General features: G+C 40.2%; 1 protein-coding gene across 11 annotated transcripts in view; it reads left to right on the forward strand.

Annotated features, from left to right (window-relative positions):
* The window catches only part of TENM2 (teneurin transmembrane protein 2), a 691,595-nt gene that overhangs the window by 485,792 nt on the left and 185,909 nt on the right, over positions 1-19,894 (forward strand). The gene's annotated exons all lie outside the window — the stretch shown is intronic.

Genomic DNA, 19,894 nt, shown 5'->3' on the forward strand with positions numbered 1-19,894 from the left:
CACTTCAGCAAGCCAAATCCTCCAGTTCTTAGTTCTTTAACAGAATCTGTAGCATTTCCTACCTAAGTCCACATTATACATAGAAAGAACAAACTTTCAATGAAGGAGTGGCGAGTTTGCTCAGTCAGACACAGATGCAAATGCAGAGAGCTCTAGGAGATTTTTGGGAACACATTTGGTGCCTTGCCCCTAGATACCCTTAGCCTGTGTGCCAGCAAGTGGCTGCATTAATGTCCTCAGTAGTTGTGAGTTTCCTCCGCTCTGGGGGCCATAGACCAGCTCTGTCTGCAGCAGAGGACACTGTGAGGCTCACACCCTAAATACTAATCTACGTTTACAGAGAACAGTTGTGTTAAATAGATGTTTTGAATCTTTTTGCTTTTTTCAAACTGCTATGCATGACTGAAGCAGGATAGATGTAGGATAACACAAAATATCTTCCAAGCAGTCTGAGTGAATGATGTTGTATTTCCTACCTCAGCACGTTGGCGCATGTTAATGCAAGGTACGTCCTAAGTCAGCCAGTGATTGTCTTTCACTTCTGTAATAAGGGTGCAGCATGCAATCACTTGAGGTCAGAGCTTAGCAGATATGCTGCATTGTTATTTTCTTCTGTTGTTATGCATTCAGAATGTTATCCTGGAATATCTACTATATTACAGTTATTTTCATTGGTTTGTTTACAAAAAGTCATCCCTCCACTCCTTTTTCTTCTTTGAATTTGGGTTGGTAGTTTATAATCAATAGTTAATAGAAGAATATCACGTTGCTCCTTAATTTGTCAACACTGAATTGCATCTCCTATCCCACCACCTATTACATAGCTTTGCTTCCTTTGGAAGGACTGCCTAGTATATTGTATTTTAATTCTTTCTAACAAAATAGAGTAAATTCTAGACCTAGCAACATTTGCTCCCTGTGTATCTTCTCAGTTTTCAAGATCTTTAAGTGCTCTCTACTAGACATTTTCCATTCTGTAAACATTTTCCTAATAATGAAAATACTTAATTCACTCTCTGATTATTACCTTTTTCTTTCACAACCATCTATTCCTACCATAAATTCCTGCTGTATGTGCTTAAATCTAATTTTAGTTGGCATTGCAACTTCTGTATTGATACAGAAGAGCTCCTTGATCTCCAAAATTCCCAAATTTTAATTTTTTATATGCTGATGCATGTAATATATCTCTGCCCTGTGATATTATAGCTGATTTTAATTATCCAATCCAGCTTGGCCATCTTGTTCTCAAAGTTGCTTGCTATTCTCAGTGTTAAGAGTGGGTAGGCCCTTTGACATGCTTCTCACATCATCAGTGGTATGCCAGGTATGTCGTGGGCTCTACCTTAGTAGTTAACATATCTTAAATTTTTGTCTTACATTGAGTGCTACTTAAAAAAAAAACCTAAAAACTGTTGAATTCTGAATCTTAGTATTTAGGAATTAAATTAATGTAATATCTAATATTTTCTGAAAACATTATAATTTAGAATACATAAATAAGTGCATCTAGTGATTTTTTTATTTCCCTATCTGTGTGTTAAAGGAGAAGTAACATTTGAGCAAGTCATTGAAGTCAGTGAATGTAGCTGTCGCATTACTTGATCATGGCATTGTTTCCTTATGATGATAACCATTGGATTGCAGATGTCTGTCAAGTCTATGAATTTACAAACCCTGTCTTTTTTGGCCTTCTAATACAAAACCTGATTTGGAACCTGCTAGATTTATTTTTCATAATATTTAACCTGATTTATTTGTGATGTGGAACAATCTCATGGTGTTCCTTGCATGTTTGACCTGTCATTTAGAACTGCTGTATCACCAGCACAAATGAAATCTGTGATTAACTCTTAGACCATGAAACATTTCTATTGTTCCAGTCTACAATTTCTTCTCATAATGAAACAATGGCAGTGACAAACAAGAGAAGAGATTGCATTCTCAGCTTGACGCCAGCAGCTGTATTAGGCTCTTTGCTTAAGTTTGCATTTCGTTTAACTGAAGAAGCCGTGCCTTGAAATACAGTTTGGTAAACTTAATTATTTTGGCTTGCTTCCTGTAATATTTCAAGATATGTGAAAATGAATCACAATGGGGGTTATCATATGCTTTCCTAAAAGCTATGAAGTTTATAATGGGTAGATATTGCTTTCTTGTGTTCCACCAGTTGTTGTCCTCTGTTCATGCCATAAATCTTTAATTTTGACTTTAGGAGCTCTGCCTAGCTTAATTTATTTTATTTAAACCACACTTTGTTTCTTACATCAGAATTATACTTCAGCTTCTTTCTTCTCATTGAGAAGTTCGGGTTGTAAGCAGCTTGATACGATCCACTTTGGGTGACACAGGAACGTGCTGAAACACGGTCCTAGTCGGGGAGCACACTTTGTTGTTGAATAGAGCTCAGAAACCCAAATAGCAGTAAAGCTGTGTGCTAACGGCCACGCTTCCAGCAGTGCACAGTTTCTCAGTAAGCTTTGCTTTCAAACCAGTGCTCCGTCCTCTGTGACCTGCCCGCCCCTTGCACCGTGCCCCCTTCGCAGAGCACAGAGGTCTCAGGCCCCATCGTGACATGGGGAGGCCCCTTTCGGGCCATTCCTGCCTGCTGCCTGCAATTCCCTGTGATGAGGCCTGACCCCGTCCCCAGGGCCAGAGAAAAGCTGGAGGACCCAAGCAGAGAAGCAAGCACAGGGGAGGGAATGCTGGAAGAGAAAGAGTTAAGGCTAGGGGAGGGGAGCATGAAACGCCAGGTATACAGAATACTGCAGTGAGCACAAGTCCCAAATGGTCTTTAGGACTACCGTGAACTTAATGTGAAATAGTGTTCAAATGGCTTTTAAGGAAAAATAGAAGATTCGTATGTGTATCGTACATAGGTACATAACTGCTGGAGAGAAGAGGGAAGGAGAATACATCTTTGCCTAGGAATTACTTCTTTTTGTTTGGTTAATTATCATACAAACAAAGAACTGGAAGGAATCTTCCAGCCCACAGAGTGTTCTCCCTGGTGGCAACACATGCCTTTGAATGGGGAGTACAGATTACAACACACCAGCAAAGGAGGAAACCAAGTAAATGTCGTTAATCCTCATCAGAAACTCACAGTCATGATGAAGTAAAATAACTGCAGGGCTTACATGGTAGTCATAGTTTGCCCCATCGACGTAGATTTTGCATTCAGCCCTCAAGAAAATTTCTTTTACTATCCAATTAGTTTTTATTATATTTCTAGTGAAGATTTGTAATATTAATTGCCAACATAAAAACAAAGATGCAGTGCACTGAAACAAATGGATGCTTTTTTTATGCTTAGATTAAAACATTACTTGTAACTGTTTACAGTGAAATCTCCTTGCTGTCACAGTGGTGTTAACAGGGTTATAAACTTTTAAGATCTTAAACGGAAACAGAAAAGTATATTATCTTCTAGCTATTGTGTAATCTACCATTTGTTACCCAAATATTGCTGCATTTATACTGTATCATATACTTATCAAACATCTACATGACTCCTTAACTATTTCCAAAACAAAAGAGTCATTATTTACCCACTGTGAAAATAGTCTTGTGTTAGTGGTATTAGAAATCATTAGCTCTATTAAGTCCGTTATCAGCTATGCTAGCAGCTGGAAATATCCTGCAGCTCAGGAGGGCTCCAAAATGTTCCCCAGTCATTATATTCTAGATCACTTTATTTTCTTGTACGGTGAAAACAGATTAGAATCACATTCAGCCACAGGCAAAAATAGAAGCTGACAGCAGTGGTAGAAAAAGATTTATGAAACTTTTCATTGCTGGGGGCAGTATTTTGTAACAAGATAATAGTGTTGTCCCTTAGGTAGGAGCATGAGTGAAACAGTTCGGCTATGTCTTTCTATCATGTTGGTGCACGGTGTCTCAAAACGACACAGTTATCACACCGTAAATACAGCCCAAAGCATTACAGATGTCTGTAAGCAGCATCCATATTAATTGTTAATGCATAAAGAGGAGGCAGATCTGTTTGTTTTATCTTAGGAAATATTTTTTTTTAAGGCTGTAGTATCAATTTTGTCTTGTCATTGCTTGCTTTGAATAGGATTGACTCCAAAGATGCTATCTTGAAGCACTGGGGTTAAAACAGTTCCTTTATCAGTCTTTGCTCTGAGTGAGGTTGGCCCTTCAAACTGTATGTCTAAGTGGCAGGATTAAAATAATTCCTTTAACATGGCTTAAGATCACTGGGGCTTTCTGGTCCTTAGCAGAAGGGATTTTGGCAAAAGCTGTTCCATCTTGAGAAAGAAAAACAATTCAATTTTGCAAAAACTCCAGGCTTGAAAGAATAATGGTGAGTCCATGAAAGTATCTTTTCAGTTTACTGTTCCATGGCTGTATAGCTATTGGATCCCTATTTTTAAATCCCTCTGAAATAGTACTGAGGTTCAAGAAGCATATGTCTTAGGACTTCCCAGTAATGCCTCTGAATTTGGAAACAAGGTAGTATATAACTAGGGCTAAGGGAAAAGCTGTACATTACACAAACCACTGCACATTTGTAGGGCTAATCCAAAAAGGTGGGTGTGTATTATAAGTAATTACAGGTAGGTATGTCTGCAGTAAGTGATCTAGCTGTACATGATCTAGCTCTATAGATATGCCCAAAGTGTGTAGCAGAGTTTACCCTGTTCAGTACTTCATTCCTCCTGCCTCTGCAGTTCCCTTGTCCCATCCTTGATAGCTCTCCAGCAGGATTTCTGTGCTTCACCTGCTCACTGTTTGTTCCTGACCAGCTAGGGATTAGTTTTCTATATCAAGGATCATTTTTGTAAACCGGGTTGTTGTCCCATGTATTCCTGAACAGCCAGTACCTGCATATGCTCAGATAACTGTGTGTACCTGATAAATTGTTAGTGACAGGTGTAAATTCCATTATTTGAGAAATTCTGCTCTATGCTTCCTTTTTTGTTGGCCATCTCGGGTAAATTAGTATAGGGCTGCTTCAAACTGAATCTGAAACTCTCCCTGCTGTTCATGTGAGGAGCTGAAATCTGCATCACTTGAGTCCCTGTCTAAAGCATCTTCTGAAGTATTTATAACTAAGGCTCTGAAAATGTTACAAAGATAGTTGCATGTCATTTCTTCTTATGCAAAACCCGCTTTGGCATGACATATCTGGAGCAGTAAGAAAGGCTGAAATGTTTATTTTGCCAGCTGACCTAAGTGAACAAATGGGTACAGAAAGATTGGAATGGGAATTGTTGTATTTTATATGATGAATCAGGCTTTGAAACAGGCTCAGACTAATTTGGTGCTTTGCAGAGCTGTCAGAATTCCTGCCAGTTATGCAAGATGTTTGAGTCTTATACAAGAATTGAAATAACAATTTTAAACACAATTATTTGATTAGGAAAAAAAACACTTTTGTGTCTTTCTGCTTTGGGCTGTACAGATTCTCCACACACATGGCGAAATATGGGAAAGAAGAGAATGGCATTTAGGAAGGCAAAGTCTTATCAGTCTTTAATTAGGAAGTAAGATGGTACAAAGTGAAGATGAAGCATCTGATTTTGTATTTCTATGTCACAAAAAAGAAAATAAGGACCTTTATGTTATTTGAAAAAAAAAATCAGCTGTATATAACCAGGTGTGACAGTGAGTGGGGATTTCATGTTTCAGCAGATGCTACAGAGGGGCTTTGTTGCTGTGGACTTAAGGATACTATCTTTGAAGAACACAAATTGTACTTGTCATTAATTGCATATTTCAGCAATGGAATTATAATAACTCCTTTGTGTGATGCTGCAAGTGAGAGATGGTTTGTTGTTTGGGGTATTTTTTACTAGGAGTTTAAGATGGATTGCTGTGGAGGATAGACTGTAAGAGATGATGAGCTAAGGGATAAATCCGAACTGCTGAAGAGATGGCAGGACAGGAAAAGAAATAAAAACTACACAAAGGCAAGTATGAAAAAACCCACAACCTAAAGATAAGTAGGTAGCAGAAAGAGAGGAAAGAGAAGGAATGCAGCAATGGTAACTAATGATAGGTCTTTCAGACACCCTCAGAGCTCTGGCACTATCAATCAGTCTGTTAGAGCAGGGTGGTGCTGTATTTGCATGTGCTGTTTTGCTTCATAAAAGGCCTTGCACCAAAGTGTTGATTTCTCTTTTCCTTCTCTTTTCCACCTCTGAAAGGCTTTCCATGTCACTAACATTGTACAGTTCCTTTTTCTTTCCAGTAGCAACTGCACCATGTCAACCACCAAGGGGAAATCTCCCTTCCTGACCATGGGTGGCTGTCCGCTGTGCAGATGGACAGTGCTCTTCTTCAGCACATCCATGGTACCTGCTCCTGAAAAGATCTCAGGCTGCTCGTGGAACTCTCCTGTATTACCAACCCAGTGCCCTTCAGGGGCTGCAGTGTGCTTTTCTATTTGATACACTAGGAATCTGAGGTAGGGGTGCAGGCTGGTTCAGTGACCTGCATATCATCCTTACCACTAGGTTCCATGCCCAGCTAAGGGCTTGTTCGGTACGAATAGCATCTGTCCTTGAGTTCTGAGCTAATTTCACTGTAGTTTGGCAGAGCAGTTGCCCAGTGGCTGAGGTGGCTGCTGTCTGTTGTGGCTCCCGAGTGCAATAAAGTCATGACATTTTTTTGCCAAAAGCAGGAGGTATGCAGCTTGCGCCAGCCACAGTGATACCTGGAGTATACCCACCTTACTCCTCACATGAATCTGTCACTTGCTCCTCAGTTTGACTCTGAGGCTTCTTTAGCAGCAGGTTCCCTATGTTCGGAGGGTATTTTGCTGCCAAAACATACTCTAAATGAGAGGACCAGCTGTTCTCCCTCAGGACCAAGCTTCCACTTGCTCCTTAGTTTGCTTCTTAATTGTCTTATCACTGATGAATAATTTAATGCTTTTTCGTGAGTATTTCATAAATTTAGAGTTTTGGGGAGTCTCAGTTAATAAAAAAAAGAACATACGGCAACAGAGAATTCATTCTCTTTCCCTCCATTCCTGGCACTGCTTGCTGTATTTCCCTGAGCTTGTATCAAACAATATGCAAGTAAATTGAAATCGTGAAACCATATCAAGATGTCTGTCAGCATCCTACACAGATGTGTAGTTTGGGTTTTATTCCAGACTACTTTTTTATGATGAAGAAAATATGCATGGAACAGTCTTTAAGCTTTAACAGTGATCGACTTGCATGCCCTGGAGAGGGTAGCTTTTGCTTTTTAGTTTCTGTCAAAATGTACTAATCACACATTAGCTTAAAACCACAATCCTCTGCAATGGGTGGCACTTGGTTTATGTAGCATTTGGAAAATCTATGATCAGCTGTTGGCTTTTCATTCAGGTTTTTGGGGGTTTGTTTTTTAATAGATAGCTAAAGGTCATGCAGAACAACATAACATTTCTAGAACTTTATCCCATGTAGAAGTTGCCCCATTTGTTTCTGCTTCCTGAAACACATTATTCAGATATTCTGTATGAAAAAAAAAATAGTTAAATTTAAACATGGGTTACTTTCTGTATTGGCACCAGTGGAGTTAGTTTTCATGTGGCTATATTTGTTGTGACTGGAGAAATGTATGTGCCAGATGAGCAAGGCCTGTTGTATGAATACAAGGACCAGGGTAAAACCAAGGGACTAGGTCACACGGCTCAATACTGGTAACATCCTTATCTCATGAGGCCTTGTTTATGAAGCACCTTAAAAAGAACACAACGTGGATATTTTAGAGAACACCAAGTATTTATTGTTGGTGGTGGTTGTTGGTATTGATCAAGTGTATGTAACATTGAGTGCAAGCAGTTTTGACAGGTAAAACTTCATAACTGACGTTCCCAGAGTACAAGGTTACTGGATTTTAATGATCTCTTCCTATACCATGTTTACCGTTCAGTTTAACATCTCTTCCACCTTCCCGTGTTTGTGAATATTTCTTTCAAAAACCACTCATTTAAAACAAAATCTTTGCTACTGGGGCAGCCACACGCCATTGTGACTGTGTCAGATAACTGTCATTTCTGAGAGCTCTGTTTGATACAATGATCATACTTGTTCCTGATGCAGGTCTCACATGCATGTACCCACCTGTGACACCCCTCTGAAGGTGCAGCCTCTCCTTGTTATCAGAATAAATCTCCCCATTAGCAGAGTTGCCTGAGGTGAAAACTGAGTGTAAATTAATACGTTTAACACTTACCAGTAGCAAGAAAATTACTAAAAATTAACACATTTATGTAATTATTTTATTTTATTATTTTTTATTTTGTAAAATAACAGCTATTGGCATGGAAAGGCACAGCAACAATTTAGCTAGATAAGGTTTATTTTTTAAGGTTTTGGTTCATTCCATGTTAAGCAGGGACACATAATAAGTATCCCACTGCCTAAAACTACAGATAGCTGTAAATTACTGGGAGTAATATAATTAAAATAACTTTAACTTGAAATACTAGAGATGTTTAGGGGGAAACAAACTCTCCTCTTGACTTCAGAATTTAAGCTTCGTTGCTTCTGAACGTTCCTTGGAAAACGCAGTTGATAAAAGGCCTTTTCAGAAAAGCCTTGACGTGTTGAGCACATCTCTCTAGAGAGCTGTGAAGACTTAGCACAGGTATTTCCTGCATATTTATTTAGAAATGGGAAGATTGTGTGCTGTCATTCTGTGCCATAGTTGTGGTATCGAACCAAACTAATCTGACTGGATTGTTTAAATACAAACTTGCAACTTAATATCTATTAAATTCTTAACATCCTTCCAAATTGATGCAAGTGCGCTCCCTCTCTGAGGGAGGACATGAGAGGTGGAAACAGTGACTGGGGCATGAGACTGCTTCAAAGCACATGGATGGTGGGGACTCTTGGTCCCAGTGTATCAAACTAAATGTAGTCCAAATTTACCACCCTACACTATCCAAACAGCATATAGTGTGTAAGAGGGGGGTCTAGGACCTTCTACTCTCATCTGTTGATTTGTTTGTGCCAAATTACCTGCTGATCTGCGTATAATTTATACATGTAGCACAGATACAAGAAGCTTCCTTTCTATGTAGATGACTACTTTAAGTGTTCATAGGAGATATCTGTTTAGAGGCTTTTTCCCTTCTGACTTTTTCCTTGCCCCTGCGTCTCAAAGAAGCAGAACTCTTTGACTGACTTCAGCATCCTCCTTATCTCCTTTTCTTCTCTGTCATGATTTCACAAGTCAGCTTCAGCGTCAAAAAGTTTTGCCCCTTGGTCTGTGGGGTTTCTGAAATTCATCTATCACTTTATGGCTTTAACTGTCGTGAACCCTTCCTGTCCAAGGGATTCCAGTAGTCCACACACATTTTAAAGCAGAGATTTCAACCATAGGTTTCGATTATTTCTCATCATTAGAAGAAGCTGTTAGCAATTTTTGCAAGGTGGCCTATGTTTATCCAGAGGTTTTAGCCAAACCGCAATCTTGGTATTTAACTACTTTCTACTATCCTATGATGTTAATGAATAGCACACTGAGGTCATCATCTTTTCCCGTTTTTAAATTCATCTTTAATGTTGCTACTATCATTATTCTGAATGCAGAATTGCACCTGAGAGCTGTTTTCTCTCTTTTCCTGGTGCTAAACTCCACTTAGTACTGTGGTGGACTCAGACATTATATAATTCTATCATAGCTACTTTTATACCTTCAATAGAAAATAGAATCTGTTCCCTCATTGCTTAATGAATACCATATTTCATATGGCTCTTTACTTGAATCTCTTTGCATTGCTGGTCTTCTCAGAAAAATAAAGGTCATGGCCTTGAGACAAAGAAGGGCAGGTAAAGATGATGTTGATCTGAGTACCTGGGGCGAAATTGTGTATTCAAAACTGTATGCCAGATAGATATTGGGCAGGACTGTGCTACTGACTCTACCCTTGACACCAGGAACAAGAAGCATTGACAAAAAACATTACAGTTCTCTGTTTTCTGTTTGCTCTGATAATGTGGGAGCGCTTCAGTGCTTGGTGTCTGCCAGTAAGATTACACAGTCTCTTCAGGTTTAAATTCGATTGTCTTCTCCATGCTGGAGAAGTAAGAACAGTGCATATTTAAAGTGGCAGCCCAAAGCTTATAGTTGCATTGTAATTATGGTGTCGGGGCAGGCTGGGTAAACTGGGCAGAGGATAAGTGAGCAGCACAGTCCCGGGGGATGAAGAGTGACTCTGTTTTCTTTCTCACTGATTGTAAGTGATTACACAGGTGTATTTTAATTAAAAAACACCCATAGCCTTGTTCTGAGAGCCTCTTCAGACTCATAATAGAGAACTGAACTGAGGTTTAACATCTTGATGAGGATTAAGTTTCTGCAGGAACTTGGTAATGCTATTTAGGTAGTACAACACTTGCTCTTCTCCAGCCAGTCAAGGTTTTTGGTGAGCTACTTCCTCTCCTCTTTGCCAGGGAGTATTTTTCCAGCTTGCAGTAAACCTGTTTTTGGTAAATGCAGCAGTAGTTAAGTATTTGATCCAGTACTGTTGCTGGACAGCATAAACTCAGTGGGTACCTCATCACAATGCTGTTAGGCAGTTACTTTCCTGGTCTCCAAGCTGACTGAGAGCCAGCTGCAGTCTGAAAGCTGTTATGGTGCTGGCATGGAGCTGTGCCCAAAGCAGCCCCTCAGGCAGCAGCAGGGACACAGCGTGGGGTCCATGTGGGGAGCTGGTTCCCAGACCAGCACTGACATTCTGCACTCTGGGCTGGCCTTGGCACTGCTGCTCTGTGCTCAGAGTCCTTTGATCCCTGGGCAGTGCCTGCTGGCATCTACTGGGGTTTGGGTTTCCCTCAGCTCTGCCATGCTGAGGGCTAAGGGCAGGAGGTTGCTGGGTACCTGTGCTGAGGGTGATGGGGACTTGGATCAGCCCCTGAAGCTGGGCACATCAGACACCATATTTTGAGACGTTCAGCCCAGCTGCAGCACCCAGTGACAAAGACTGATCATTTCCATGGCTGAAATTGTCCTTTATTAGTTTTCTGGTTTATTGTCTGTGACTCCAGGGCTAAGGCTGGGTTTTAGTTTGGTTTTCCTTTCTTTGCACACACTAAAATAGCTAATTAAAAACTTCTAATAGAACTGCTGGCTTAACGTTGGCTCATTTACTGCCAAGTGGTAGACTGTGTGAGGGCTTTCATACACCCCTTATGATACCCTGTATTTTTACTCATTAACCTATGGTTTCATCTTCTGAATAACAGAACCTGTAGTTTGTGGCAGCTGAAATTAACTTATGATAAACCTTGAAAAATCAGGCATCTTTGACAGGACTCTGCTTGCTTGAATCATTTGTGCCTTTCTTTTTTGTTCAATACCAACCAATAAAGAATTCAAACCAAATTCCTCTGCCTATGGAAGAAATGCTAGTGATGTAGTATTGCAGCTTGCAGTACCCTGGAGGCTGACAACTCCTTGTTTCTGTCTTGTATTTATTTGTATCTTGGTTGCTTATAGAAAGAGAAATAACCTGTTGAAAAGTCTGATTTGATGCAACATATTCATTGCATTGTATCTGCTTTTCTTTACTATAGCATTGTGCAACATTCCTCTTACTTTTTCCATTACACAAATGATATTTTCCTGTTCTACATGTTGGGAAATAGATGGTCCAGGTAGTAAATAAGTGGCTTCCCAGGAGCTGTGAAATTGAATTGTCCCGGGAAGCTCCTCCAGGAACCTTGTATTTACTGGTGTATGCCAGTAAGTCTTCATGTTAACAGTTCTTATATATATATATATCACTGTTTATTTCCACCATTTGATTATCAGATGGTTCAGCCTAAAGGAAAATCTGTATTTCATTATTATTTTCTTGCTTTCTTTGGGCTGGAGGGGTAATATTGGAAATATTTCTGAAACACTTCTAACCCTAAAAACCCATGGAAGAGCATTGTAGTACGCGTTGTAGCTTCACTACAGCCAAAACTGGGACAGCAAGATGGAACTTCTTCTTTAAACAAGAAAACTAGTGTGGTTTTGTTGATAGTGCTGTTGAACTGAAAACATTCTAGTTTGGTGTGAATTATGCATTATGGTGAATCAACCCAAGGCAGCACTATGAGGTGGAATAACAGAAAAAGTCAGCAGTTGGCAGAAGTTAATGCTGCTGGGAAGTGATGAAAATACTGCCTGAGAAACAGAGGAACTACTTGATTCTGAAAGTCATGTTCATTAATGAAACTTTTTCATTAATGAAAATTTAGTTTCATTAATAATTCAGCTGCCAAGTTCTCAGTGGTGCAACTTGTCATTGCAGACTCTTAGAACAACAGAAGATTCCAAACTGTGACCCTGCCGATAAACTTTCCCTTCTTAAAGCAGCTGCAGTACCTGGAAGGCTGATTTATTAAAAAGCTCACCTAGGAATTGCCGAGATCTCAGTCTCCTCTTGGATCTTCTCTCTGACAGAGTTACTTTCATTAATGTATTTTGAGGCACTCTTTCTTGTGTAAGATTTTCATGAGGTCAGGTTTAACAAAAATATCATTTTGGACAATGTGTAATACATTGTGTGACGTTTCTGAAATAATCAAGGTATTGCATTGCATTAAAACACCTGTGACTGGCATTTCTTTGTCCCCTTGGAAAACAGCTCTGTGTGCTAGCTGATGGCGTTATGTAAAATCCAAAGTACTGCTCTAATAGCTTCGGAGATGACTTTCTATTGCACCTGACTCCAGAATCACAATGAACTGGAAATTGCATTACAATTACTTTTATGTCACTGTGAAATTTTTCAGGCTCCCTCTTGGACCATCCAGGGAAACAGCAGTTTTAAAGCTCTGAAACACACCAGGCTTAACGCTGCTGGCCTAAATGTTTCTGTTCACAAGTGTCTGTAGATTGTTCAGAAAAACGTAGGTCTTCACTTTCCCTCGGATGGGCTTCTCAGTGTATCAAACTGTGTAAGCTTTGGAGAGGATTTGTGTAAGTGTCTAGACAGGGTTCAACTCCTTCCCATTCTGCAGAATCAAGTCTATAGAGTAACACTGAGCATTTTGCACTAACCTATTCTATGGTAATGATGACAGTAATAATGAACTTCATTGCTTAGAAATATATCTGTATGTTTTTCTTTATAGTTCCTCTTACATCAGTGCCTTCTCAGGCAGAGTCATATATTTAAGCTAAAGAAGATAAATACACCCCTAGTCTCTCTGGAATATGTTTTATATTTATTTCATTATTGGAAAACTAAATGAAAAGGTTGATTGGAAAAGATGTGAAATACGTGGACTCTTTTTCAGCTGGAAAGAAGACTCTTTTCTTTAACCTCTCTGTGATTCATTTGTATGATATGTAAAAACAGAAGTATGCCTACCACAAAATAGATGCACATGTATACACATACATAAAGTACCATAGGACACTGAGTCCACATAAAGCATTATTAAAGTGCTGCATTTTGCCATTGACTAGCCATTATTTTCTGCAGCTAGTGCACCTCATGCAGTGTGATAGTGAATATTTAAATGATGTATTTAATCAAATATAATTAGTCTACTGTGTCTCAGATAATACTATTCCGTAGGACAGTGGGCTTTAACCTTTTTATAGGTGACCCTCACTTGAGAACATTGGTTATCTGACTGTAATCCCTCAGATTAGACTCCTGGTGAAGGCTCCTACCTCTTTCCCTTTGCTTGATGAGTATGCACACCACTTTTTCACAACCAATCCCCTCATGTAGCACAAAGACCAAGTCTGCCACTTTTTACATTCAGCAAAGTCTTCAGTTCTGGGCCCCTCACTACAGGAGAGAAACTGAGGTGCTGGAGCGGGACCAGAGAAGGGCAATGGAGCTGGTGCAGGACCTGGAGCACAAGTGTGATGGGGAACGGCTGAGGGCCCTGGGGGGTTCAGTGTGGAGAAGAGAAGGCTCAGGGGGGAACCTGATCGCTGCCTACAACTGCCTGACAGGAGGATGGAGCCAGGAGGGGCTGGGCTCTGCTCCTAAGGAACAGGGGATGGGACAAGAGGAAACGGCCTCAAGCTGCACCAGAAGAGGTTTAGGCTTGATATTGGGAACAGTTTCTACCCCAAAGGGTGCTGAGGCATTGGAACAGACTGCCCAGGGCAGCGCTGGAGCCACCGTCCCTGGAAGCGTTCAGAAGACATGTAGCTGAGGCCCTCAGTGCCGTGGGTTAGTGGTGGCCTTGGCACTTGGATGCCTGCGCAGAGCATCCCACCACCTCTGGTTCTGGGAACTCTGGAGTGCCCACCGCAGTCTGCATACGCAGCCGCAGCTCAGGGCAGGCAGAGTTAATTTGGTGGCTGCTGGTTCTGCCTCCCGTGCGATGAACTCATGCCCCGCAGCTGGGAGCCGCAGACAGAAAGCACTTTACTGGCTCCTACTGCGTTAGTATCTGATTGCCTTGTAAGTGGTAAGGTAATTTACCTTCAGCACTCCTGCAAAGGATACGGATAAAGACGCTTATAGATAACAAGTGATTCGTCCACAATCGCTCAGAGGTTGGCTCAGTCAGAGCAGGATACAGAAACTATGACAAAGTCCTAGACTTTATCCGTTAAACCACCTTTCCCCTTCTCTGTGATTATCTGGATATTGTGGGTATGTAATGGAGTATTTTTTGTTTGGTTTTGTTGCTTCTTTTTTGCCACAGCAACATTTTATTTTCTACTCTATCACCGCGCTGAGGAGGTGGCTGCAGTGCACTGGCAGAGACTGATAAGTGACTTACAATTTTATACCACACGTTTCCTGAATTTTCAGTTTGAAATGTACAGTCTGGGATGACAGCCAGTCATTCAACCTGTTCTTGCCTCAAACACTGTAAAAACGTGCAGACAAAAGAAGGAACACCTGGCAAATGTTTTGGTTTTACAACAACAACAAGAGAGAGTTAATGATATCCATGGTTAGGAGTGAGATAACTTGCTTATTTACAGCATACACTGAAAACATTTTCCCAACATTTAGATTCCATTTAACTGTGGCCATGCACAATATAGTGTAGAGAATTAAAGCAACCAAGCAAAAGAACTAAAGCAGACATAGCATTAAACCAAGTCTGTATTGCCGGGAAGGAGCCCTGGTCCCACTGTGCCAAAGTCCAGTGAGGGCTGAAATCCCAGGTGAAAGCTGGCTGTGGAGACGGCAGCTCCCTGTGATACTGTATTGTGTTCCTGGTGTTTCAGTGGTTTCTTTTCTTCCTGACTGAGTAATAGGATCTGCCTTTGAAGATGAATTTAGCTTGGAAGGTGGCCCTGTGGTTCTGTGAAAAACCTGTTACTCGTGATAGCAGATGATGTGGTTTCCTTGTGGTCGAGTTGTTTGCATAAAGAGCTAGAAATACTGAAAACTGGGTTTTTAATGCTGGCTAACAAGGATTTTCTGCGGAGTTGCTTATTTTTTTCTTTCAATGCATCAGCTTTGTTATCTTTTTGCATTCAGAATTTGTATTGTTTAGAAGTGTAAGGAAATAGCTGCATCATTGCTCATTTCAGAAAAATAATGTATGTTTGTTGTTTTTCTTTTGGTTCTTTGGTGAAAAGGATTGATGAGGAGGTGTTTCTGTGTCTTTTAACACTTAATCATGGCACAGAGGATAATTCAGCACAACTAAGATACAATCTACAGTTACTTTTTTGAGGTAGTATTGACAAAGAACTGCTTTGCTTAGATTAGGGATGCAGCTGATTCTGCTTTGAATTTAATCTCTGAGGTTGGAGATTAAGTTGTTCTCAGATCATTGTGTTGCTGGGATTTAGCACGTGTTAACTGAGTGTACCAAGGCTTGGAAAAACTTTGGAAAGTAATTTCCCCATGTTGAAGAGGATCTGGAGTTTCGCACTGTGTTTTAGACAACATTTGGATGGCAAAAATAGGTGAGAAGTGATGTTTGGAAGTGTGTGCTCGGGAGCAAACAGCCATCGCCATTGTACCTGTAACACCGTGACATCCCACACTTTCCCTCATCCCCAAAGTTGCCGGCTCGTGTTGTGATGCAGCAGCACAGGCTCCCGGAGGACGTGTGGCAGCTGCCCATCACACAGCGCGTCCCGTGGTACCCTTGCGATGTGCCCAGCAGGGCGGTAGCCTCGGGATTTTACTTTGGGTTGCGCATCTTTGACTGTCCCTGTGTGTGCAGAAAAAGGGAAGCTCCCAGTGACTGAGTTTTGCTCAGGGTTGGTTGGGTTTGGTGGGGTTTTTTGTTTCTAAGGGGCAAGTGCTGTTCTGCATCTTGTTTTAACTGACATTTTAACTCTGTTCCAGCCTGATTTCTTTAATGGTTTCACTGAGTAAAAGAATGAACGGGAAAAAAAAACAACTTTATTTTCTTTTTTAGCATTTTGGTTTTGATTAAACTCACCTAAGGGCTGGATAGCTTATGATTGCTTCAAAGATATGTAGATCAGACTTTGTATTCTCAGATCACTTAATTAGAACACAATTTATCCACACTCAGCTTCTAATTTGAAATGAGCATTGCTGATATTCTTGACTGCAGTAAGATCTCTTGAAGAATCGCGTGTTGATTATCTGGTCATCAAGCCCTGATTTTTCAGAAGTGCTCAGCACAATGAATGTGTGCTAAAGTTCATTAGAATTAGGTGTGTTTGTCTATTTGTGAATTAAATCAGAAATTACAAAATAAAAAATACAAAAGCCAAAACGTGGAGAGGACCAGTATGTCAGATTTCCAGTCCTGTGTTTTCCATTGCAGTTTCAAGAGACTTCGCCTTAAATCCTAAGTGTACGCTGGTGAAATCCGCACTTCATGTAATAATTGAGAAAAGGCAAAATTTCCTCAGTATTTTTTCCCCAAACCAATACTGGGAACTGCTACCTAAAAAATAAAATCTCTTTCCTGATGTAAAAAGCCAGACGTATTCCATCTAGACACAGTGTGTTTAAGCTTCCAAATAATAAAGCAATTTGTGAGAGACCGCAGAGCTTGTCATGTCCTAAGATCCGTTGTGCGAGTCCTTAAGGCTGCTGATCTTTCATTATGGGGCAAGCGATTTACTTTTCTGAACTTCAGAGCTCAGCAGATTTGCAGGTAGTGCTGTTGAAGTTTTAATTTAGGCAAAGATGCTCATAAAGAAGTGCTCAGATGTTCCGATGTGAATCCAATTTTATATCCCTGGCAAGTTCAATAGTGTTCATCTTCTGCTTTTGATTCATTTAAACAGGTTTATGAAGAAGCAGCATATTAAGCTTTTATCTCTCTCCTATATACACGAGTGTGTGTGCATGCTCCCTAGTTAGTACTTTTTTATATATATATAAGCTTTTATATGTTTTAATATAAACTGAATACATCTATGTAATGTTGATATTGGTGTTTGGTTTATTATTCTGTATTAAGTGCTACATTCATCTTATGCCAGATCTCTGAGGTTTTGCAGCTCCAGTAGTGTATATTCAGTTACTTCTGCACAGCTTATGTTGCGCAGGACCTTTTATTTACTGTGTGGGAACTGAGTCTTGAGGAAGACTAAATTAATTTGTGGTAACTTGAATGCAGTTCTTGCTTCCTTAATCTTACAGAAATTCTGTTCATTCTTATTGATGTGCAGTTGGCTCACTTTTAAGAACAGCCTCTATGATTTGTGGTTGCAAGATTCAGTCTTTATTTAGCTGGTGCTACTGTGTCTCTCGGAGGAAAAGTTTTTTGTTTATGTGGGTATGACTTTCCCATATTTATCCTCCAAAAGGAAAAGCTGCATCCAAAGGAAGCTGTGAAAATATGAAGCTCATGAATCTTCTGAAGTAATTTTTAATACAAGGGCACAAGTTTGTATTTTATCACTCATAAATATCCACTCATTGAAATCCAAACATGCTTTATTTAAAGTCGGAACACAGACTGGGAGAGTAATTCCACTTAAGCTTCTATGCATGTGGATATTGTCCAAACACATTTTCTCCCTGCTGTGTCTTACTCCACATGCTGCTGGGGAATGGCACAGGATCTAGTGTAGATCAGACATTTGGTTGTTCTAGGAGGTGCAAATGGGGGCTTTAAACATAAAGATTTTGGGGCTAAACAGACTCTTTCAAACTTAAGTAAGAAATAACCAAGTGAAGGATATTGAGGAGATGAGCACGTGTGATAGTCCAAAATTAGGATGCGTTCATAAAAGGTGACTTTGTAAACCTGTCTCTTCATCAGCCTGTGCTTCCCCAGGTCCACAGAAATGTGTAGGAAAATGAATGATCTCTCCAAAAATCTCTGTTCCCTTTCTCTTCACCAGTTGTGCTGCTCTTAGGAGTGTGTGTTCTCACTGCTTTTCCCCAGGTGGGCAGTCAGCAGAGCAGTGTTAGGTGAGGAACTGGTCCCAGAGGTGTTGCACAGAATCATAGAGTTGTTTAGGTTGGAAAAGACCTTTAAGATCAAGTCCTACCACTGCCAAGTCCACCACTAACCCGTGTCCCTGTGTGCCACAACTCCATGTGTTGGAAGAGCCTGGCTGAGCGCCTGGGACCAGGCAGGACACGGTCACTGTCATGGCTCTGGGTGCTGTGCCAGTTTGCCCCTCTGACTACCAGTGCTTGAGCTCCAGTATCGTGTGCTTTTCCCTACGCAAAAGAAAAGACACTTCTGTCTTGTGGGAGTCTAAAACATATCCCTGATTACAGGGGGTGTTTTGATCAGAGCTTTAGCATTCAAAAGCCTGAAATGATGCACTGATTTCAGTTCCTGGCTGTGCAGCCTGATTCTGAGTTCCCCCTTGAATGGTCTGGGGGGGACTGGGGGGATTTTTTGGCTTTTTTTATTTATTTTTTTTTTTAGTGTTGGTCTCAATTTAGAGTTAATTAATCTGTTCAGCAGTTTTTCTGAAACTTCGTTGTTTCATATCAAACCAGATCAGTCTCACTGCAAATGGTTTCCCCTTGTGATGTGTTCTTTTACTGTTTGATTCATTAAGTACAGAATGTGCTTCGGTTTCTAAAAACAAACGTACATCATTATAATTATCATTTCGCTAATATAACTTTTTCTGATTATTGTTCACTAGAAAACTATAACTCAATATAATGACTAAAGCATGCAGTTCATAACACAGTTTGTTTTCTGTAATCTCTTTTGCTATATCTATTAGAAGTAAGTAGCTGTAACATGGAATTGCACTTAAACTTGTTTACCATTCTGCATTTACGTTTGGAAAAGTGACTATGCTCAAATAACACCTGCTTCTTCTGTTTTCTTCTCATGTGCTTTTTATTTTAATCCACTCGCCTTATTGATTACAAAAAATCATTTTCATTATCTCCAAATATGTCAGAACCCAAAGAATGAGAAAAGTGCCTATCCTTCTTTATCACTGAAAGTCATCTGCTATTTTCAATCAAAGAGGCTGAAAGGGGAGCATAATTCTCAGATCTTGGTGTGTGTTTGTGGCATTGCTAAATAGAAAAATAAAGGCCAAATCCTGATCACACAGAACATGAAAGATACTATCATTGCATTGTTGCTCCCTTTTCATGTTTGAAGTTTAATCTTCTTTCACTGGAACAAATAATGTTCGTTTGATGCTGATTGGTAAAACAGCAGCGAGTGAAAGCAGATTGAGATCTCTGAGTAAGTTTTATAGGAGCCTAAAGACCGTATTTTCAAAAGCTGGGTTTAATCCATTAAGGTTCATCTCCTTAAAGACCCTGAGAGAAACAGGGAGGAAAACATTCCCCTGGGTGGATGTACAGAGTGGCCAGGCTGGGCTGCTGTCCTGCTCCTCAACAGAGGATCCTTTCTCCAGGAAGAATCTATAAAGAAGTATTTTAAAATCTAAATGCAGATTTACACCTCTGTACAAATACGGAGACTGCACATCCCAACTGTGCAGCCTCACAACACTTTTGTGTCTCTGATCTCTAATAGTCACTGCTGTGATTTAACCATATTTTAAT

This window comes from Pezoporus occidentalis, unplaced genomic scaffold (assembly GCF_034315485.1).
Source record: "Pezoporus occidentalis ecotype Australia unplaced genomic scaffold, CSIRO_AGI_Poc_V1 ctg33, whole genome shotgun sequence".
Lineage (NCBI taxonomy): Eukaryota > Metazoa > Chordata > Aves > Psittaciformes > Psittacidae > Pezoporus > Pezoporus occidentalis.